General features: G+C 36.2%; 1 pseudogene; it reads left to right on the forward strand.

Moving 5' to 3' along the window:
- Window positions 1–3,788: 3,788 nt before the first annotated feature.
- On the forward strand, window positions 3,789–6,777 carry LOC102539674 (large ribosomal subunit protein uL1-like; annotated as a pseudogene).
- The last annotated feature ends 3,426 nt before the right edge of the window (window positions 6,778–10,203 follow it).

Genomic DNA, 10,203 nt, shown 5'->3' on the forward strand with positions numbered 1-10,203 from the left:
TAGAAACATAAAGTTTAAAAGTGACCTGTATTTGTTCCATAAATGTTGATTCAGTACCTTTTATATCTCAGATCCTGTATAAGTTTTGCTATATAGCAGTGAACAAAAGAAAAACAATTCCTGCTCTCATGAACCTTGCATTCAAGCATCAGTAAAAAGTACAATGATATTTCTGGTCACAGGTTTAGAGGGCTTGGAGTGTAGATAATTGGCACAGGGTATTTCAGAAGAAAAGAATACAAAATTAGAAATACAAAATTGGATATATAACTAAATATTTATTTAAAACTAAAAGCATTTCATAAAATTAAAAAAAATTAAAGCTGATACATGCCACAGTCATTATAAAATTCAGGAAAATAGCATAATACTTATATCAATAAACTATCTGACATGCTTCTATAGTACTTTGTTCCCTAAAATTTTAGCTGTACTATTTTTACAGCCTCTTTACACATTAATGATTTTATACCATTTTCTGTAGAGAGTATAGAAAAAAATTCAGGCATTTTGTCTAGAATGATTGAAATAAGTTTGTTTTATTATTGATAGTTTAGAAAAGTTTCAGTTTCACAACTCAGTGAGAAATGTAGTGCTAACTTGCACTTTATTATAAAGCAATGAAAAATACATGGTTAGCACACTGACATCCTCCATGGATACCTACAGGTTCGTTCTCTAAAAATTCAAGAATTCTAATTGTTAACATTTCATGGAAATAAAAAAGCTATTTATTGTGCATTGATAGTAATAGATACTGTATTATTGGGTATATATGTAATAATAAAAAGAGCATATTTTCATTGAATAAGCATCAAGCAGAACTGAGTCTTCTGCTTAAATGTTTACGTGTCTGATGATTGGGAGAGGTTCCCACATACCACATTCCAAGCCTGTTTCCCCTCCACGGCCCACAGATTGCTAGTGCTGAGTACCGTAGGACTCATTCATCTCACAGTGTGACTGCTCACCATGCACATACCATGGATTGTGTGCCTTGGCACCACAGGAGGCCAGCACTGACCTATTAACTCTTCATGGAAGGAGATGTGACCACATACATAAGTCTCATTAAGCCCAAACTAAATATATCTTCAGTGCAATTTCCACTTAGCTGGATTCACCCTTAATTGAATGCTAGGAGTCAAGGGGAAGTCTACTGAAGGAAAGTCGGAGTGGAAAGAGGCAACTGACTTATGCAACTGTGGCTAAAATCTACTTTTGCAAATCTTACAAAAGCATCACTAGAACTCTTTTTGGAGCTTTGGAAGAAGCTTGAGCAAGTCAAAGGCTCCCCTGGGGTTCAGCTACATTAGATTTACCATAAATCCATTTCTGTGGTCACAAATGAATTGAACAAAGCTGTTTTATTTCTTTGGAGCTGACATTTCCAGAGAGACAGCATTACTCTTACCTATCCAAGGTAAACTCAGTTATATCGAGTTTAACACTTAGTTAACTTAGCGTTTTCCTGGGTGGAGCTCTCTGGAAGTGATTATATATGACTCATGCATTAGAGGAATATGGATCCAGAATTGTCCTCTATCTACACAAGCCTCCACTGAGGGTAAATCCTACTTGGTCCCCACCGTCATGTGTTTGCACCAATTGTTGCTATATGTGGTGTCCAAGCCTACACTATGTTCACCCAACTGAACTGGCTCTCAACCTGGTGGCTCACTTTTAGTCATTTTCAAGGTTCTCTGAAATGTAATAGAAACAATTCAGGTGTTTCCGTTCACCACAACGGGTAGTGCTGACAATAACATGCTGACTGTGAGCTCACCCACCATCCCCATCTCTCAGCACTTGCAATTCCACTACTTTATTACCTCAATTGAAGAAGAGTGTGTCTAAGAAGCTCGTAGTCTTCCTGGTCTTTGCTCTGAGTTGTTTTCTTTACTCTTGGATCCCCCTTAACATACTAGAATTTCTAATGCCTTTGTTCCTCTAAGTCTTGGCCTGGAAGTTTGGGCACTGGGTCCTCCTCTCAGCTTAGTTTTACCATTCAGATCAACCTTGTTTCATAGGAGAGTCAAATTTTTATCTCCTTCTAGGACAGATTTAAGTCTTAGGAAGCATTCTACATTCTTTCCAATTCTGTCTATGTCTAATAGTTAAGATTTAGGAAAATTAAAAAGCAATTTTTCTGTGGACTATTTTCTTTTGCAATTGAAAGTCCTAATTTCAAGATATGTTTCTCTACCATGAATTAAAAAATATTGTGAGGCAATTCAATGGATTTTTTTCCTGGACACTAAATACTTTTCCTACTAGGCAATGAATGACATAGGAGCAATTAGTAGGGTGTCTTGAAACCATAAAACAGTTTGACCATAAAAATGTCTCTTTAAAATTTCCAGTCCTCATTCTAGTATAACTAAAACTGATGAAAATGAGCAATTTTAACAAGTGGTAATATATTGAATAAAGTAGATATCTTTAAATATATTGTAACAGGAAAAAACCATGGTATCTCCATGGAAATAACATGGTATATTACTTCAACTAGATAATAACATTGAAAAGTCTTGTTTTTATCAAAATTAAAATTGCTTCATTCTAATTATAAAATAACTTAGTAATTATTTTTAAAATATTGTACAATGCATTAGAAAATTGCCTGTAATTCTACTACCAAAAGATAATGCTAGTAATATTCCATGCTCTTATTCAAAACTTGAATTACTTATTCTAAGGGCTAATGTAGGCAGAAAATGAAAGTAAATTTTATAAGTCCTTACAGTGGTTTACAAATGAAAGAAACAGATCTACAAATGGAAAATGGAATATGTTTTACCATAAGTAATAACTACTATGACTTCCTGTTACACATTTCTTTAGCTTCTATTGACAATATAGTCCTGGGCTGACCCATGGTCAGCACAAAGTGGTTAATCAACAAAGCTCTGGGAAATATGGTGAAAGAGATTTTATTGAAGGTATCAGAGAGATGAATTGTTCACAGAAACAGGAGGATTCTTTTTATAACTGGAGCTGGAAATTACCCCAGACTCCATAGCAGTTTTTATAACTCTTCCACTGAAGTAGGCAAAGATAAAATGAAGAGAGGAAATACGAGTGCAGTACAATGAGACAGGAAAGAAAAAATCCTGGGAAATCTGGCAGCTATCTTGGGCACATTGGAAAATATATATTGGAGGACAAACATTTTCATGTTTCAGCATTACACAAATCTCTAGAGAAGCAGCAAATTAGGGAAGGCAGTAAATTGAGCTTTAGCAATAGAATTGATGACAACTCTGAACTCAAGTCTGACTTTTGAACACTTGCAAAAAGCAATATTGAAAAACTCTCTCTCACATACTCATATAAAAGCCCAGAAACTCAAATATGCCCACTTCAAAACAATCTAGAGTGACATGTGGAATAGGAAACCAAGTCTTGCCATGATGTTGGTGAGAAGGTGTTGGCAAGGCAGGATGGTAGTAACTCTTTTAGCTTCAGCCAGTTTTGTGTGTTAACAGTTCCTTACATAAAATTAAAATTAGTGTCACCTAGTATGAAGTATTTATAGGACAAGCAATGTAGAATATAATTATATGATAAATGCATAATGTAGAAAGTAAACCTGAGAGAAAGTCAGGCATAGAAGAGTAGGTAATGACCTGCAATTTTTGTGGAAAATATCTTAAAGCAAGTGTTATTTGAACAGGACCTGAGAGTTAGAGAACAGACAACCAAAGTGGCTTTAGAAGGCTTTCAAAGCAGGGACAACAAAATTAAGTTATACAGATGAGCATATTGTGACATGAAGCAAGAGATACATGCAGACAGTGGGAAAGAAGGTAGGTAAAGTGAGTCACACAATTTTTGTATAGTAAAAAAAAAAGTATTAGTGTTTAGTTTAATAAGTTGGGATTTTACTCTTAGACCTGATCCCAGCTCTCTGATTGACTGTAAGCAAAATTCTTGTCTGCATCTCATTTTCTGTGTAAAACGATGTTAGACATAGCAGTTTTAAAATATGTTGTACATTGTAAAAACTAAAATATAGTAAATGCTTACTTTGTGAGCAAAGCCAAGCTTTTAGCATCCATTTCATACTTGCAACTTTATGAGATAGATTATATTATTATTCCTATTTCAGATGTGGCAAAATTGATCATTGAAAAAAATTATTCAAGCTTATTTTGTAGCTAGTTGACTAGGCAAAAATACGATGAAAGGAAAAAATTTTAAGGAAAATGGGTCAGGCTGCTGTATATAGGAAACAGTATATAGGGCTGGAAATTTTGTAGGGAAGCAAATCAGTTAAGACTATATTCTAGAAATCAACATATGGATTGATGAGAGATTAGAATTAGAACATGAAGGAAGAAACACGGAAGAAAGAATTAGCCTAGAGGCATTTCAATAAGTCTTACTGAAAACTAGTTATGGATGTAAAAAAGAAGATGGGCAGATTATGGCTTTGGAGTCAGGAATGCCTGAATTTTACAGCCAATTCTGACACTTTCTATCTGGATCTTGAGCATTTGCTTAATCTTCTTGAAACTTAATTCCCTCACCTATAAAATAAGAGTCAGGATACCTACCATGTCAGTTGTTTAAAGGATGAAATTAGATACCATACAATGTACCAGTGCTGTCCCTGGCATTCCTTCATTGCTGTCTATTCCCATCATGCTGATGGCAGGTTTAGAATTTTCATCAAAGCATATTATAAACTGAAATACTAATCATACCATTTATTTTTTACAATGTCAATAGTAAACATTTACTGAGCATCTGTTATAAGAAGTCCACTGCTAGCTTTGGGAAAATACAAAGAAACATATGATGCTGACCCTTTTTATCAATATTTTACAATCCACCAGGAAACATAGAAATGTACATAAAGAGAGAACAAAAATTCAAACCACCGTATGATAATGCAGTAAGAGAAGTACAAAGTACATTGAGAATTGAGAAATGGAAGAGCTTATTTCTGGCTATGGGATGAGGAGCATAAAACCATGATCTGACTCTTGCAGAGTAGGATTTCAACATACAAAATTGGCGTAACACCAGGTTTTTGAACCAGAGTGAAAAAAGGCATGTTGATAGGAAAATTACAAGAATACTGTGTTTAAAGTGGTCTGTGTATATTAGGGGAATAACAGAGGAAGAGTTATATATAGTTTGCAGGATTTTGAATGACAGGCCAGCATTGAATTTTATGCTTCAAGAAGCAGGGAGGGAGGTGACATTTCTTAAAATGGAAATACATAATAAAATTAGTGATGTAAGAAGACTAACAGACTAAAAAAAAAATGAAATTGTGGTGCTGGGGCAAGGTAATAAAGTAACTTGTGAATTCAAGATAAAAAATACAGTTTTAGCCGTATCCTTTAAGACAAGGATCCTTTATTTCAGGAGAATTTCAATATGTTCCCTCTAAAGATCTTTTTTCTCCTTTATGACCAATTGTTCCTGAGGGTAAACCCAGAGTGCCAAAGATAGAACTGGTATCAAAATTCTAAGGAAGGGCTGAGAAGGCTCTGAAGAAAACCAAGAGTCCGGTAAGGTGGGAGCATTTGAATTTGTGAGGACAGTATTTTAAGTTGGGATTTTGTTTTTCTCTTTTTGGAGGCTCTTAGACCAGGAATGTCTGCTGTTGTTCTAAACACATGTTATTTAGATGAGAGAAGACAAAGAAGGGAAAACAGACATGTTATAGCATAGTTGTTCCTTCTCAGAAATCCTGGGTTCGAGTCCTATCTTGCAGTAGTTCTATAATAGTGGGCAAGCTTCATAATTTCTTTGTACTTCAATGTTACCATCTTTAACATAGAGATAATACTTCACAGGGATATTGTGGAGGGTGAATGACAAACTGCATTGAATCAACTAGAAGATACCTACCACATAGTAAATATTACATGATATTTAGCTTCTGTTGTCTTTAGTATCAATTATTTTTAGGTAAAATCCATTGCAATTGTTCAAGGAAATGTTAACAATAATTCAGACTAGAATGTGTAACAGTAGAGCTGAAAAAGTTGAGAAAAAATTAGAATATTGTGGTAACAAAAGGAGGGGCAGTTAACAAGATAATATGGAACAAATAAAAAAGAATAATAGCCCTTGAATTCATAGAACTGAAAAAACAAAAATAAAACCTATGGGCCAGTCCTAAAAACACAGCCAGTCCTAAAATCAGCTAAAATAAAAACTTGTGATTGGGATAAGTTCTTAGAAATTGATAGGAAGTCATCACCAAAAAGTTACTGTTTTATCTGTGACCCTCAGAAGGACGAATGCTTCTCAGGCACCATCAGGCTTAAGTCCACTCCCTGCCCCAAGTTCTCCGCATGTGTTCTGGGGGACCAGCAGCATTGTGATGAGGCCAAGGCTATGGATATCCCCCAACATGGACATCAAGGTTCTGAAGAAACTCAACAAGAATAGGAAACTGGTCAAGAAGCTGGCTAAGAAGTGTGATGCCTTTTTGGCTGCAGAGCCTCTGATCAAGCAGATCCCAAGAATCCTGGCCCAGGTCTGAATAAGGCTGGTGAGTTCCTTTCTTTGCTGATCCACAGTGAGAACATGGTGGCCAAAGCTGATGAAGTGAAGTCCATGATCAAGTTCCTAATGAAGAAGATGCTACGTCTGGCAGTGGCTGTTGGTCACATAAAGATGACAGATGATGAGCCTGTGTACAGCATCCACTTAGCTGGCAACTTTCTGGCATCATTGCTCAAGAAAACTTGGCGGAACATCCAGGCTTTGTACAGTAAGAGCATCATGGGCAAGCCCCAGTGCCTGTGCTAAGGCACAGCTTAAAAAACCATACTGCCACCACTTAAAAAATGCAGCATAGTCAGTTTGTTGTGGAAAATGAAATAGAAACAACAGGGTGCAAGATAGCCTTGAATAACACCCAAACATACATAATGCATTAAGAAAAAAGAGAAAGAGAAGATAGGACCAGAGGATTAAATGGAAACCAAAAATAGTCTATTTCAAAGCCCAAGTGAAAAAATAAAATCTTCGTGGTGATTTACATGGACTTAGAGTTCATTGTTTGAAGTTCAGGAAAGTGGGAATTGAAGGGACAAAAATAACTGGGACTGGAAATTACAAGGCTAACGATGCTCCCTTAAATACACAGTATCATTAGAGTCATGTGGATCGAAGTCAGATATGGAGGCATATATGGCCAGCAGATGATAAGAAATAGACGGTCAGTCATCTTTGCGAAAGTGAAGCAGGCAAAATCTGGATTTAATGGTAGCATTTAAAAGTTTTTTGGGGAATATTCTGGGGAAAAAATGAGAGAAAAACACTAGGCCAAAGCTTATTTGATACTAGATACCATGAATTTGCAGTGGGCAAAGGCCATGTGATTTTGTTTTGCAGCCCTGGCCAATAAGGAGAAGGTAGACTAGGAGTTAATTCGAGGTTCAGAATGGGTGTTCTCTGAGTTAAAAATCATGAGACAGTCGTAGGGAGTAGCAAATATGGCATGAAAATAGATGTTCAGAGGCAAGTTAGCACCCAAATAATCTCTAGAACTAGTCTTACTACTTTCAAAATAGAACCAAGCAATATCCTGGCAGCATACATTACAGTGGTGGATGCCTGATATTTTATATAGACAGCTTGATTGTTTCTTAAAGTTGGCTTTGAGCCTGAAAAGAATATGCATTTGGAGTCTAAGAGGAAACCAATAGCAAAAGTATAGCAATTAAATCCAGGTTCAGCCCTCCGCTAACCCTTTTAGCTGTCTCAGCCTGACAGTCTGAATTTGGCAAGGGAGCTGCTCAGTCTGCTCCGCCCTCTTGGCGAGGCAGCCATCTGGCCAATTGCACCTGTTTCCAACAGCCCTACTACTCCCAGGAGCCCTATGTTGGTTTAAATGAAGTGGGAGCTAATGGGACTTGAATTACATGTGGAATGGGATGGAAATGTGTGAAAAGGAAGGCGAAGCAAAGCCAATTAGCTAACCTGGAATGGATAAACTAAACTGAGTAATTGGAAAGAATGGCAGAACAAGGTTGGACAAAATAGCAACCAAGATGATGAATGTACTTTAAAAAAAGAAGCAGACAAGTCCATGGCCGGGGGTGGCGGGGGACGAAACTCCATCTGCCTATTCAAGTGGCTCCAGCTTCTCATTCATATTAAAGATAATTCTGAACTATGCTCTGGCAGCACCGCTGAAACAAACTGCTTCGGGGAACAGGCTTCCTCTCTCCCAACCTCCGCCTGATGACTTGCAGTACATAATGAGCGCTGTGGTGCTGTCAGAGGAGCAGAATCTGCACCTAGAAGAGATTAAACTGAAAGAAGGGGAAGCCTCTAAAATAGCTTATCTTTCCTCCCTACAGAAATAATGAAGATATTTTTTAGGTAAAAATTGCTGAAATGGTCTAGATGTGAATTTTGCCTCATTTTACATATCATTTCAGATTTTATCAATCTCTTAGCATTACTTACTGTTTTAGCTGTACTTACTGCCGCACCTCCTATTTGTACTAGTTCACACTAGCAAAAATATGTCACAGGATTAAAATTCCCTTTATTTTCTATATTGAAAAACTAAGGATTGTATGACATGCCCCATATATTATTTATATATATATATATATATATATATATATTACTATGATAGTTTGTGAAATTTCACAACCATGTAATAGCTCCAATTGCAAAATAATTAACCTTAGATGCCTAGAATATGAAGACCTAAAAACCTTTTGAAATCACTTGCCCCAGAAGTTAATCAGCAAAGAAATAGTATATTGAAATTCTGCACATGTGTGTGCATATATGAGTGTTTAATTATTTAACTCATTGCTGACTTTTACTCAGAATTAACAAGTTACCAGAAAATACCTACATGTCTTCAATTTAGACTGTTTTTGTTAATCAGCATGTCTCTGAGCTAAGCATTTAAGAGGAAAAAAAAAAGGGAAACTATTTTCTATGATGCCAAAGTTATATAACAAATCCACATGTTCCCCTGTGTTCACTGAGTTTTGCTTCTTCATGAAAGGTCAGGGAAAGAGTAAGTACATTCTGTTAGGAAAGCTCAGTGGTGGCCAAACATAGACATTTTCCATATTTTCAAACATGGCCTGTCCCCACATATTCACTCATAACTCATACAAACATTTGGGCACTAACCAAAATTAATAATTTTGGTACAAGGGGAAAGTTTGAGAAACTAGGAAGGACAAGTTTCAGTGTGTGTCTGTGTGGGTATGTGTATGTGTTTAATGCCAGATACTGAGCAGATAGTGGGCTATGAACTTGGTGATTTTATGTCCATTTTCACATTCTATTTCTGTACTTCAAGTCTCCAACTCTAAAGATTTTTATGTGGGTATCATGGTGGCATATAATAAAACTCAGGGAGATTAACAAAAAGTCATACAGTGGGTTTTCTTGGGGGTAGTTTGAAATACATAGGTTTTGCTTTGGTTTTGTCTTTCATACGAACTCCTGAAGTACATCAGGAAGGAGTGCGCACTATTAATGCTTATGGAAACCACTATAATAAAGAAAAATAAAGTATTTTGACTTCAGGAATCTCCCACTTACAGATTATCTTCCCTTTATTTTATCTGCCCCATTACACACACACACACACACACACACACACACACACTTGCTAAGTTGACATTGCTTTTCCTCTTTCAAATTGGCCCAATGTGTTTCTTTTATCAGTGACTTATAAAAAGAAGTCGTTGATTTAGAAATGATAGCAGTCACCTTAAAAAAAATTCATTTATTCATTGTAAAGATCTCAAAATAACCCTACTCTTTCTGGGATGCTCTGCAGAAGGAAATAAAATGAGATTAACTGGGCTAAATGCCAAGGGAAAGTAGTAATTAGACACTTGCCCAGAAGAGATGCCAAACCTTCAACACTACCAGAAAACACTGAAGAGAAAAACTGAAATGGCAACGTGAACACTGCATTCGAACTTCACAGATTTCAAGATTCAAAGATTTCATTAACATTAGGGAGAATTTAGGGAAGCCATGTAATAAAATACTTATTTAGAGGTCAAGAGGCTTAAACTCAGGTTTGAAAGAACTTAATGTAGATCTGTAGATTAATCAGGATACTTTAACTCAGAACTATGTGTTTTCTTTCTAAATTCTCGCTTATTTTCTGCAACTTACATCTTCTCTGTATTTGTAGGTTTCAAACTCTCTCCCTCCCTTTAGCTATTATAAGAGATGAAT

The sequence above is a fragment of the Vicugna pacos genome, chromosome 1 (genome assembly GCF_048564905.1).
Source record: "Vicugna pacos chromosome 1, VicPac4, whole genome shotgun sequence".
Classification (NCBI taxonomy): domain Eukaryota; kingdom Metazoa; phylum Chordata; class Mammalia; order Artiodactyla; family Camelidae; genus Vicugna; species Vicugna pacos.